The 11202-nt window shown below is 36.7% G+C and overlaps 1 pseudogene; it reads right to left on the bottom strand.

The window, feature by feature from the left end:
• Nucleotides 1–317: 317 nt before the first annotated feature.
• On the bottom strand, nt 318–1432 carry LOC143653371 (centrosomal protein 43 pseudogene; annotated as a pseudogene).
• Between the last annotated feature and the right edge of the window lie 9770 nt (nt 1433–11202).

Below are 11202 nucleotides of genomic sequence, written 5' to 3'. Positions count from 1 at the left end.
ACACATGCAGAGTTGTATGAACCTACACCTTTTTGACACCTTCCATGATACTTTTTGTAATACTAGTATTTTCATAGGTTTGCTCCCTGAAATGAACATGAGTGCAAATAATCAATTTCCATGGAGAAATGTGTAGCTGAATCAAATTAAGACTATTAAATAATCCAGACATGGGGTCAAATACGATGTCTTTGTTTTAAGGTGAAAAGCTAATTTTGAAAAATATTTGCAGTCTTTTTGAAATGCAAGGCACCAATAGGGAGCAAACATCCAGCAAAGAGTGATTGCCTGAAAAAGAATTATACTTGATCAGAATCCTATGTCCTTTTTTTTATGCTTGTAAGAACTTCTAAATAGTGAACAACATCAGTCAGCTGGGATACAGTAAGGTCCTGCGTTTAGGTCATCAAATTTGTCACTGGCATTGATGTCATCTTTTTCCACAGAAAGGTCTTCTTTGATGTCTTCACCAATGCTTATCTCATTTTTTTTCTGGGTGATGGCTGGTACTATTAAAATCATCAATGTAGTCATCTTCTCCAGTTCCTAATCCAGTTTTATCATTGACCAATTTCAGATCTTTCAAAAATGTGTTTTCCCTTTTACTTTCAGATTCTTTCAATGATGGGGCTCCAGAAAAGTTGCTGAGTCCACTTTTTAAAAGTGGCACATCTGAGAGCATACAAGGCCTCCCCCTTCACTAGGGTCTCTTCTCTAAGCATAAATTTTTCTGGGTTAGGGAATGGAATCATCAAAGAAAGAATCTCTTTCCATGTCATCTTCATTTGGACAAAACCAGCTTTGTCTTTGGTGTCTAAAGTTTTGTTGTTTAAGAAAGATCCAATTTTTATTTCATGGGCCAGTAAGTGAAGACCACTTTTGTTCTTGGGTTCTGATGAAGAGACACTTATATCACTCTGACTAGCTTCACTGAACTTCTTACTTGGAACTGTATGTGAACTTGTTTTTTCTTCTGGTGATTTTGATGGAGAACGTACAGCAGATAGTGTACCTTCCCCACTCAATGGCCCTTTTGGTTTCTGTTGACAGTATCTGATCATTTCTAACAAGGGTCTATCCATAGTACCTTATGCTTCAATAATACCTACATCTCAGGTTAAATTCTCTCAACCTTCAAAACCTTGCAATGTGCTGCTTTCAGGTTGAAAACAGAAAGGTAAAATCAAGACTGAAAAACGGAAGAAATTCTGCAACAAGACCTGCCACTAAGGACCATCTTTCACATTTAAAAACTTTTTTAGGCTCTCTTTGACTAAAGGAGTTTTGTTCTCTTTTTCTTCTCCCCTACTTCCAAAAACACAGCTGCTTGGAGTTCAGCCTTGCTGCAGCTGAGCACCCTGCTCTTCTCCAGTGTCTGCACCAGCAGGTCCCACAGCTCTGTGTCTTCCTCCCCTGCCACCATGGGTGCCATCGCCACCATCTTGCTTCTCCAAGACAATTGCCCAAATGGACTTCTTTAGCTTTTTATCCATACTTTTCTTCATCTCCTTGAATTTTTAATGGGATTGTAGTGGTTTGAAAAGATGTATGTCCCCTAGAAAAACCATGTTTTAATCCTAATCCCATTTTGTAAAGGCAACCATTTCTTCTAATCTCTATTCAGTATTGAATGTTTGAAACTGTAATTAGATCATCTCCCTGGAGATGTGATTTAATCAAGAGTGGTTGTTAAACTGGATTAGCTGGAGGCATGTCTTCACCCATTTGGGTGGGTCTTAGATTAGTTACTGGAGTCCTGTAAAAGAGGAAACATTTTGGAGAATGAGAGATTCAGAGAGAGCAGAACGACATAGCCATGAGAAGCAGAGTCCACCAGCCAGCAACCTTTGGAGATGAAGAAGGAAAATGCCTCCCAGGAGCTTCATGAAACAGGAAGTCAGGAGAAGAAGCTAGCAGATGATGCCATGTTTGCTGTGTGCCCTTCCAGATGAGAAAGGAACCCTGACCGTATTCACCATGTGCCTTTTCAGATGAGAGAGAAACCCTGACTGTGTTCGCCATGTGCCTTCTCAATTGAGGAAGAGAGACCCTGAACTTCATCAGCCTTCTTGAACCAAGGTAACTGTCCCTGGATGCTTTTGATGGGACATTTCTATAGACTTGCTTTAACTGAGACATTTTCTCAGCCTTAGAACTGTAAACCAGCAACTTATTAAATTCCCCTTTTTAAAAGCCATTCTGTTTCTGGTAAATTGCATTCAGGCAGTCAGCAAACCAGAACAGGGATGTCTGAACTTCTTTGATTGGATTGCCCAAATTCTGTCTCATTTGAAGTTTTAACTTGTTCTCTTGTCTGAGCCATCTCTTTCTGATACTTAGTATGGCTTATACTTTTTTGCACCTGATTATCTTGATAAGTTAAATCTGACTGCCAATTTCTCCTTCTTGTCTAGGGTTTTATTGTTCATTAGCTTTGTATTAAGGCTCTTATATGATGCTTGGTCCAACTTATTTTCAACCTTCAAATAGCCTCTATTTAACTGTTCAGATTTTCTCAGTTCTTCGTCTGGTTCTTGTCCTGAATATGTGGTACAGTTTTTAACATGGTACTTTTTGTGCAATGGCTTCCTCTTTGGAGACGGCTTCTTTTCCTCTGTTCCTTCCCTGGGAATCTTAATCTTTTCTATTTGTTTTTATGATAATTTTTCTCCCCAGCTCCTATGATATGTTGAAATTCTCTGCCTCACTCAGTGCCCCCTTTTCTTTGCACTTTTCAGTTCTGGGAACCATCCTGTCTTGTAGCAGTTCAGTTTACTCCCCTGTTTGTTTTGTTTGTTTGTTTTAATATAAGGCTTTTCTGAGTCTGGTTGCTTCCCTGTTAGGGCATCCTGCCCCAGGGAACCAGATTGCCCATCCAGAAAAGTGGGTCCCTCCAGAAAAGTCTGGTTGGCATTTAGGTGGTCCAGACAACAGAAACTGCATTGAGTGAGAACACCTCTTCTGTAGTCTCTCTTTTATTTATTTTAACCCCTGTGAGCCCTTGTGTAGGCCATGTAACTTAGAGGCTTATATTTCATACTGGGTCTCTGCAGACTTAGATTCTTGTGCCTAGATAGGCATGAGGTTCTAATTCACTGCTGTGAGTGGCTCTGTGATCTGCCTTCTCAGTGGGAAGGACCTAGGCTGTGCTGCCTCTGCTTGACTGTCAAGCTGTGCAGGATCAAGTGAGGTGGAGGGTTCTGGACTGGTGGGTCCAGAATGAAAATTTCTTACCTGGCATTTTTCTTTTTGATTCAACTCAGCATTTATGGGGTCCTTCTCCAGTTCCTACTGTCCTCCATAGTTCTAAGGAAATGGAATTTGTCCTTTTATTAGCTGATTTTCTGGGGAGACTTTTTAAAGGAATGTCTTAGGTCACCATGTTGATGATATCACTCCATATAATATTTTTTAGAATTTTGATTTGTATAATTTTCTTGGTCGTTGCTATAATTATTACCATATACATATGTATCTTATCACAGTGTATTGATGTCAACGTTTTATGACTTAGACAGAGATGTAGAAAATGTACTTCTCTTTTGGTCCCTTTACTCTCTCCACTTAAAAAATATAATTTTCTTAAATATTTCTTCCAGATACCTTGGGTGCCACATAAGGTGGTTATAACTTTTACTTTCTCCAAAAATTTTACTTTAAGATATTCATGAGATGAAGTATTAGGTTTACTTCTATCTCTTTTTTTTCACCCATTCTGTTAACTCTTTCTTTCTGAAGGTCATTCTTTTTTTTTTTTTGCTATCACTTTCCTACTGGATAGAGCTTCCTTTAGTCATTCTTTCAGTCTCAGTTTGCTGGCAATAACTAATTTATTGCCCCTTCAATTAAGAATGTCTTTATTCAATTCTTTATCCCTGATAGATACTTTTACCAGATATAAAATTGGGTTTGACATTACTTTTAGCACCTGAAAAATGTCATCCCACTTCTTTCTGACTCCAAAGGTGAGAAATCAACTGTCATTTAAATTGGAGTTTCTTTTTAAAGTATTATGTCTCTCTGGCTGTTTTAAAGATTTTATTCCTTTTCTTTAATTTTCAGAAATTGAATTATTATATGTCATGGCTTGGATTTCTTTGGTTTGATCCTATTTGGTCTTGCCTTACTTGAATCTGTAGGTTTATGTCCTTTGCCAAATTTGGAAAGTTTTCAGCCTTTATTTCTTCAAAAATTTTAGCCCCATATTCTTTATCCTCTCCTTCTGGTACTCTGATGATGAATTTTTAAAAATTGTTCCACAGATCCTTGATAATGTATTTATATCTTTTCATTTTGTTTTCTCTATGTTGGTCAGATATGAGTAAATTCCACTGACCAGTCTTCAAGTTAATTGATTCTATTCTTGTCATTGACACTCTACTGAGTTAAGCCGTTCTGTTTTTTCAGTTATGTAACTTTTAGTTCTATAATTTCCATTTGGTTCCTTTTTAACTTCTTTACTGAGATGTTCTGTTTCATGAGAATTTATGATTGATTGTTGAAGCATTTTATAGCAACTGCTTTAAAATCCTTGTCAGATAATTCCTATATCACATTCATGTTGATATTTGCATTTGTTGATTGTCTTTTCTCTTTAAATTAGGTTTTCCCAGTCCATGGTATGATCTTTGATTATATCCTGGACATTTCTGTTATTATGTTAGGACACTTGTTTTTATCTAAGTCTTCAATTTTAGCAGTAATTTAGGTTTAGGTTTAGTCAATCCCAGCCTACTTTTGTGACGTTTAACACCAATGATAGTTCATTTTCTGAGCCTTTGCAATGCCATTCTTGTTTGTTCTTCTGTTGACACTAGGGCTCCCACTCAATGTCTGTGTCTGGTGCTAATCTGTATGCTGTCCATGGGGTCACCAAGTAATATTCTGAGTGAGGCAAGGAGTCACCCTTGGTCTCCTTTTGTTATTGGGTGGAGGCCAAGGAGATACAGGGCTTTGCTTCTGCTGCATCTGCAAGCAGATAAGACCCCACTCTAGGCTCTGGTTCTAGACTAATCATGGCTCAGATGGCCAAGGCTTTGCTGCCGTAGCTGCTGGTAAATCGCACTACCCACTTGTCTGGCTTGTGGAATTAGGGCTGAGATGGCTAAGGCTTCAGTGGTATTGCTGTTGCCAGTGAATCAGAACATCAACAGAGGTTCCATTTGTCAATCAGTCTTGGGACTCTCCATTAGGCTTCTCTTGGACTTCCTGTTTCCTGATCTTGTGGCTAAAGAGACCCAACTTTTTCTGTTTTCCTATTATTTTTTTTTATGCCTGTAGATGGTTCCTGGTTGTAGGCTTCTCCAGTACCCTCTCTGTAATATATGAGAGACATAAGAAAAATCATGTTGCCATTTCTCAAGTGCTGAGGTCTCTTGCCAGACCACCTTTTTCTTTTCCCTCCTGTCTGTTGAGTAGTTTCCATGGTATTTAATTGTATTTAAAGACAATAAATAGAGAAAACTAAGTCTATATCATTTTTTACCTAAACATTTAGTTATTATATTTACAACTGATTATAACTTATATTTTTATATCTTTAGCAATTAGCAGTTATCCTGGAACATGTTAGGTACTTGGCAATAAGAAGTTGTGAATAAATGAGTAAACACATGAGTAAATGCCTAAATAAAAGGAAGGAAAGAAGAAAAAAAAGAATTTGTTGTCAATGGGTTATTTTAAAAACAAAATATGTTGGAAATAACATCTGTGTCACTTGTGTTGCAAACCAATGTGGAGTCTTTTAGTCATTCATTTAAATTCTATAAACATGTATTTTCTCATTTATAAAATAAAAAGCTTTGGTTTAAATTTTTGGTCCCTTCCCATCATGAATACTGTAGCTCATTGAAAGTCACAATTGATATTCTACTTAGAAATTGTCTGCTGTTGAGCTTATAGTTGTAGCCCCTGAGACAGCATGCAAACCCATTGACACAGCTGTGGAGTAGTGGGAGCCAGCAGCAAGCAGATTGAATTGGTATAAACCAATGGGGGATTTTGCATTTCTTTCTAAGCAGTGACATATATGGGGCATAAGTCAAAGAGGTTGAGCTGCTAAAAATGAAAGAACCAACAGAGCTTCCACCTGCAAGCAGCTGGTCACACATTTTAAATTTTCCAAATATGTTCACATATTTGGATAAACCAGTGGCTATTATCTTTGAACACCAAGGTCAGACATGTCATGGCTGATGCATATCAAGCTATTAATGCAGTCTTTGCTTTTGTTGGAACTTTTATTCCTAGGCTAACATTTAACTGAGATCCTCTAACTTGTTGATGCACCATTAGCACCTATTTTTTTTTTTTATTAACGGAAAAAAAAAAAAAGAAATTAACACAACATTTAGAAATCATACCATTCTACATATGCAATCAGTAATTCTTAACATCATCACATAGATGCATGATCATCATTTCTTAGTACATTTGCATCAGTTTAGAGGAACTAGCAACACAACAGAAAAAGATATAGAATGTTAATATAGAGAAAAGAAATAAAAGTAGTAATAATAGTAAAAAAAAAAAAAAAAACCCTATAGCTCAGATGCAGCTTCATTCAGTGTTTTAACATGATTACTTTACAATTAGGTATTATTGTGCTGTCCATTTTTGAGTTTTTGTATCTAGTCCTGTTGCACAGTCTGTATCCCTTCAGCTTCAATTATCCATTATCTTACCCTGTTTCTAACTCCTGCTGGACTCTGTTACCAATGACATATTTCAATTTTATTCTCGAATGTCCGTTCACATCAGTGGGACCATACAGTATTTGTCCTTTAGTTTTTGGCTGGACTCACTCAGCATAATATTCTCTAGGTCCATCCATGTTATTACATGGTTCATAAGTTTATCTTGTCTTAAAGCTGCATAATATTCCATCATATGTATATACCACAGTTTGTTTAGCCATTCTTCTGTTGATGGACATTTTGGCTGTTTCCATCTCTTTGCAATTGTAAATAACGCTGCTATAAACATTGGTGTGCAAATGTCCGTTTGTGTCTTTGCCCTTAAGTCCTTTGAGTAGATACCTAGCAATGGTATTGCTGGGTCGTATGGCAATTCTATATTCAGCTTTTTGAGGAACCGCCAAACTGCCTTCCACAGTGGTTGCACCATTTGACATTCCCACCAACAGTGGATAAGTGTGCCTCTTTCTCCGCATCCTCTCCAGCACTTGTCATTTTCTGTTTTGTTGATAATGGCCATTCTGGTGGGTGTGAGATGATATCTCATTGTGGTTTTGATTTGCATTTCTCTAATGGCCAGGGACATTGAGCATCTCTTCATGTGCCTCTTAGCCATCTGTATTTCCTCTTCTGGTAGGTGTCTGTTCAAGTCTTTTTCCCATTTTGTAATTGGGTTGGCTGTCTTTTTGTTGTTGAGTTGAACAATCTCTTTATAAATTCTGGATACTAGACCTTTATCTGATATGTCATTTCCAAATATTATCTTCCATTGTGTAGGCTGTCTTTCTACTTTCTTGATGAAGTTCTTTGATGCACAAAAGTGTTTAATTTTGAGGAGCTCCCATTTATTTATTTCTTTCTTCAGTGCTCTTGCTTTAGGTTTAAGGTCCATAAAACTGCCTCCAGTTGTAAGATTCATAAGATATCTCCCTACATTTTCCTCTAACTGTTTTATGGTCTTAGACCTAATGTTTAGATCTTTGATCCATTTTGAGTTAACTTTTGTATAAGGTGTGAGATATGGGTCTTCTTTCATTCTTTTGCATATGGATATCCAGTTCTCTAGGCACCATTTATTGAAGAGACTGTTCTGTCCCAGGTGAGTTGGCTTGACTGCCTTATCAAAGATCAAATGTCCATAGATGAGAGGGTCTATATCTGAGCACTCTATTCGATTCCATTGGTCGATATATCTATCTTTATGCCAATACCATGCTGTTTTGACCACTGTGGCTTCATAATATGCCTTAAAGTCTGGCATCGCGAGACCTCCAGCTTCGTTTTTTTTCCTCAGGATGTTTTTAGCAATTCGGGGCAACCTGCCCCTCCAGATAAATTTGCTTATTGGTTTTTCTAATTCTGAAAAATAAGTTGTTGGGATTTTGATTGGTATTGCATTGAATCTGTAGATGAGTTTAGGTAGGATTGACATCTTAATTATATTTAGTCTTCCAATCCATGAACACGGTATGCCCTTCCATCTATTTAGGTCTTCTGTGATTTCTTTTAGCAGTTTTTTGTAGTTTTCTTTATATAGTTTTTTGTCTCTTTAGTTAAATTTATTCCTAGGTATTTTATTCTTTTAGTTGCAATTGTAAATGGGATTCGTTTCTTGATTTCCCCCTCAGCTTGTTCATTACTAGTGTATAGAAAAGCTACAGATTTTTGAATGTTGATCTTGTAGCCTGCTATTTTGCTGTACTCATTTATTAGCTCTAGTAATTTTGTTGTGGATTTTTCTGGGTTTTCGATGTATAGTATCATATTGTCTGCAAACAGTGATAGTTTTACTTCTTCCTTTCCAATTTTGATGCCTTGTATTTCTTTTTCTTGTCTAATTGCTTTGGCTAGAACTTCCAACACAATGTTGAATGATAGTGGTGATAGTGGACATCCTTGTCTTGTTCCTGATCTTAGGGGGAAAGTTTTCAATTTTTCCCCATTGAAGATGATATTAGCTGTGGGTTTTTCATATATTTCCTCTATCATTTTAAGGAAGTTCTCTTGTGTTCCTATCTTTTGAAGTGTTTTCAACAGGAAAGGATGTTGAATCTTGTCAAATGCCTTCTCTGCATCAATTGAGATGATCATGTGATTTTTCTGCTTTGATTTGTTTATGTGGTGTATTACATTAATTGATTTTCTTATGTTGAACCATCCTTGCATACCTGGGATGAATCCTACTTGGTCATGATGTATAATTCTTTTAATGTGTTGTTGGATACGATTTGCTAGAATTTTATTGAGGATTTTTGCATCTGTATTCATTAGAGAGATTGGTCTGTAGTTTTCTTTTTTTGTAATATCTTTGACTGGTTTTGGTATGAGGGTGATGTTGGCTTCATAGAATGAATTAGGTAGTTTTCCCTCCACTTCGATTATTTTGAAGAGTTTGAGGAGAGTTGGTACTAATTCTTTCTGGAATGTTTGATAGAATTCACATGTGAAGCCGTCTGGTCCTGGACTTTTCTTTTTAGGGAGCTTTTGAATGACTAATTCAATCTCTTTACTTGTGATTGGTTTGTTGAGGTCATCTATTTCTTCTTGAGTCAAAGTTGGTTGTTCATGTCTTTCCAGGAACCCGTCCATTTCATCTAAATTGTTGTATTTATTAGTGTAAAGTTGTTCATAGTATCCTGTTATTACCTCCTTTATTTCTGTGAGGTCAGTAGTTATGTCTCCTCTTCCATTTCTGATCTTATTTATTTGCATCCTCTCTCTTCTTCTTTTTGTCAGTCTTACTAAGGGCCCATCAATCTTGTTGATTTTCTCATAGAACCAACTTCTGGTCTTATTGATTTTCTCTATTGTTTTCATGTTTTCAATTTCATTTATTTCTGCTCTGATCTTTGTTATTTCTTTCCTTTTGCTTGCTTTGGGATTAGTTTGCTGTTCTTTCTCCAGTTCTTCCAAGTGGAGAGTTAATTCCTGCATTTTTGCCTTTTCTTCTTTTCTGATAAAGGCATTTAGGGCGATAAATTTCCCTCTTAGCACTGCCTTTGCTGCGTCCCATAAGTTTTGATATGTTGTGTTTTCATTTTCATTCACCTCTAGGTATTTACTAATTTCTCTTGCAATTTCTTCTTTGACCCACTTGTTGTTTAAGAGTGTGTTGTTGAGCCTCCATATATTTGTGAATTTTCTGACACTCCGCCTATTATGATTTCCAACTTCATTCCTTTATGATCCGAGAAAGTGTTGTGTATGATTTCAATCTTTTTAAATTTGTTAAGACTTGCTTTGTGACTCAGCATATGGTCTATCTTTGAGAATGATCCATGAGCACTTGAGAAGAAGGTGTATCCTGCTGTTGTGGGATGTAATGTCCTATAAATGTCTGTTAAGTCTAGCTCATTTATAGTAATATTCAGATTCTCTATTTCTTATTGATCCTCTGTGTAGATGTTCTGTCCATTGATGAGAGTGGTGAATTAAAGTCTCCAACTATTATGGTATATGTGTCTATTTCCCTTTTCAGTGTTTGCAGTGTATTCCTCACGTATTTTGGGGCATTCTGGTTCGGTGCGTAAATATTTATGATTGTTATGTCTTCTTGTTTAATTGTTCCTTTTATTAGTATATAGTGTCCTTCTTTGTCTCTTTTAACTGTTTTACATTTGAAGTCTAATTTGTTGGATACTAGTATAGCCACTCCTGCTCTTTTCTAGTTGTTATTTGCATGAAATATCTTTTCCAAAGCTTTCACTTTCAACCTATATTTATCTTTGGGTCTAAGATGTGTTTCCTGTAGACAGCATATAGAAGGATCCTGTTTTTTAACCCATTCTGCCAGTCTATGTCTTTTGATTGGGGAGCTCAGTCCATTAACATTTAGAGTTATTACTGTTTGGATAATATTTTCCTCTACCATTTTGCCTTTTGTATTATATATATCATATATGACTTTCCTTCTTTCTACGCTCTTCTCCACACCTCTCTCTTCTGTCTTTTCATATCTGACTCTAGTGCTCCCTTTAGTATTTCTTGCAGAGCTGGTCTCTTGGTCACAAATTCTCTCAGTGACTTTTTGTCTGAGAATGTTTTAATTTCTCCCTCATTTTTGAAGGACAATTTTGCTGGATATAGGAGTCTTGGTTGGCAGTTTTTCTCTTTTAGTAACTTAAATATATCATCCCACTGTCTTCTAGCTTCCATGGTTTCTGCTGAGAAATCTACACATAGTCTTATTGGGTTTCCCTTGTATGTGATGGATTGCTTCTCTCTCGCTCCTTTCAAGATCCTCTCTTTCTCTTTGACCTCTGACATTCTAACTAGTAAGTGTCTTGGGGAACGCCTATTTGGGTCTAATCTCTTTGGGGTGCGCTGCACTTCTTGGATCTGTAATTTTAGGTCTTTCATAAGAGTTGGGAAATTTTCAGTGATAATTTCTTCCATTAGTTTTTCTCCTCCTTTTCCCTTCTCTTCTCCTTCTGGGACACCCACAACACGTATATTTGTACGGTTCACATTGTCCTTGAGTTCCCTGATACCTTGTTCAAATTTTTCC

The sequence above is a fragment of the Tamandua tetradactyla genome, chromosome 13 (genome assembly GCF_023851605.1).
Source record: "Tamandua tetradactyla isolate mTamTet1 chromosome 13, mTamTet1.pri, whole genome shotgun sequence".
NCBI lineage: Eukaryota > Metazoa > Chordata > Mammalia > Pilosa > Myrmecophagidae > Tamandua > Tamandua tetradactyla.
Note: the sequence above shows the minus strand (reverse complement) of the source record. Positions and strands in the feature narration are given on the sequence as shown.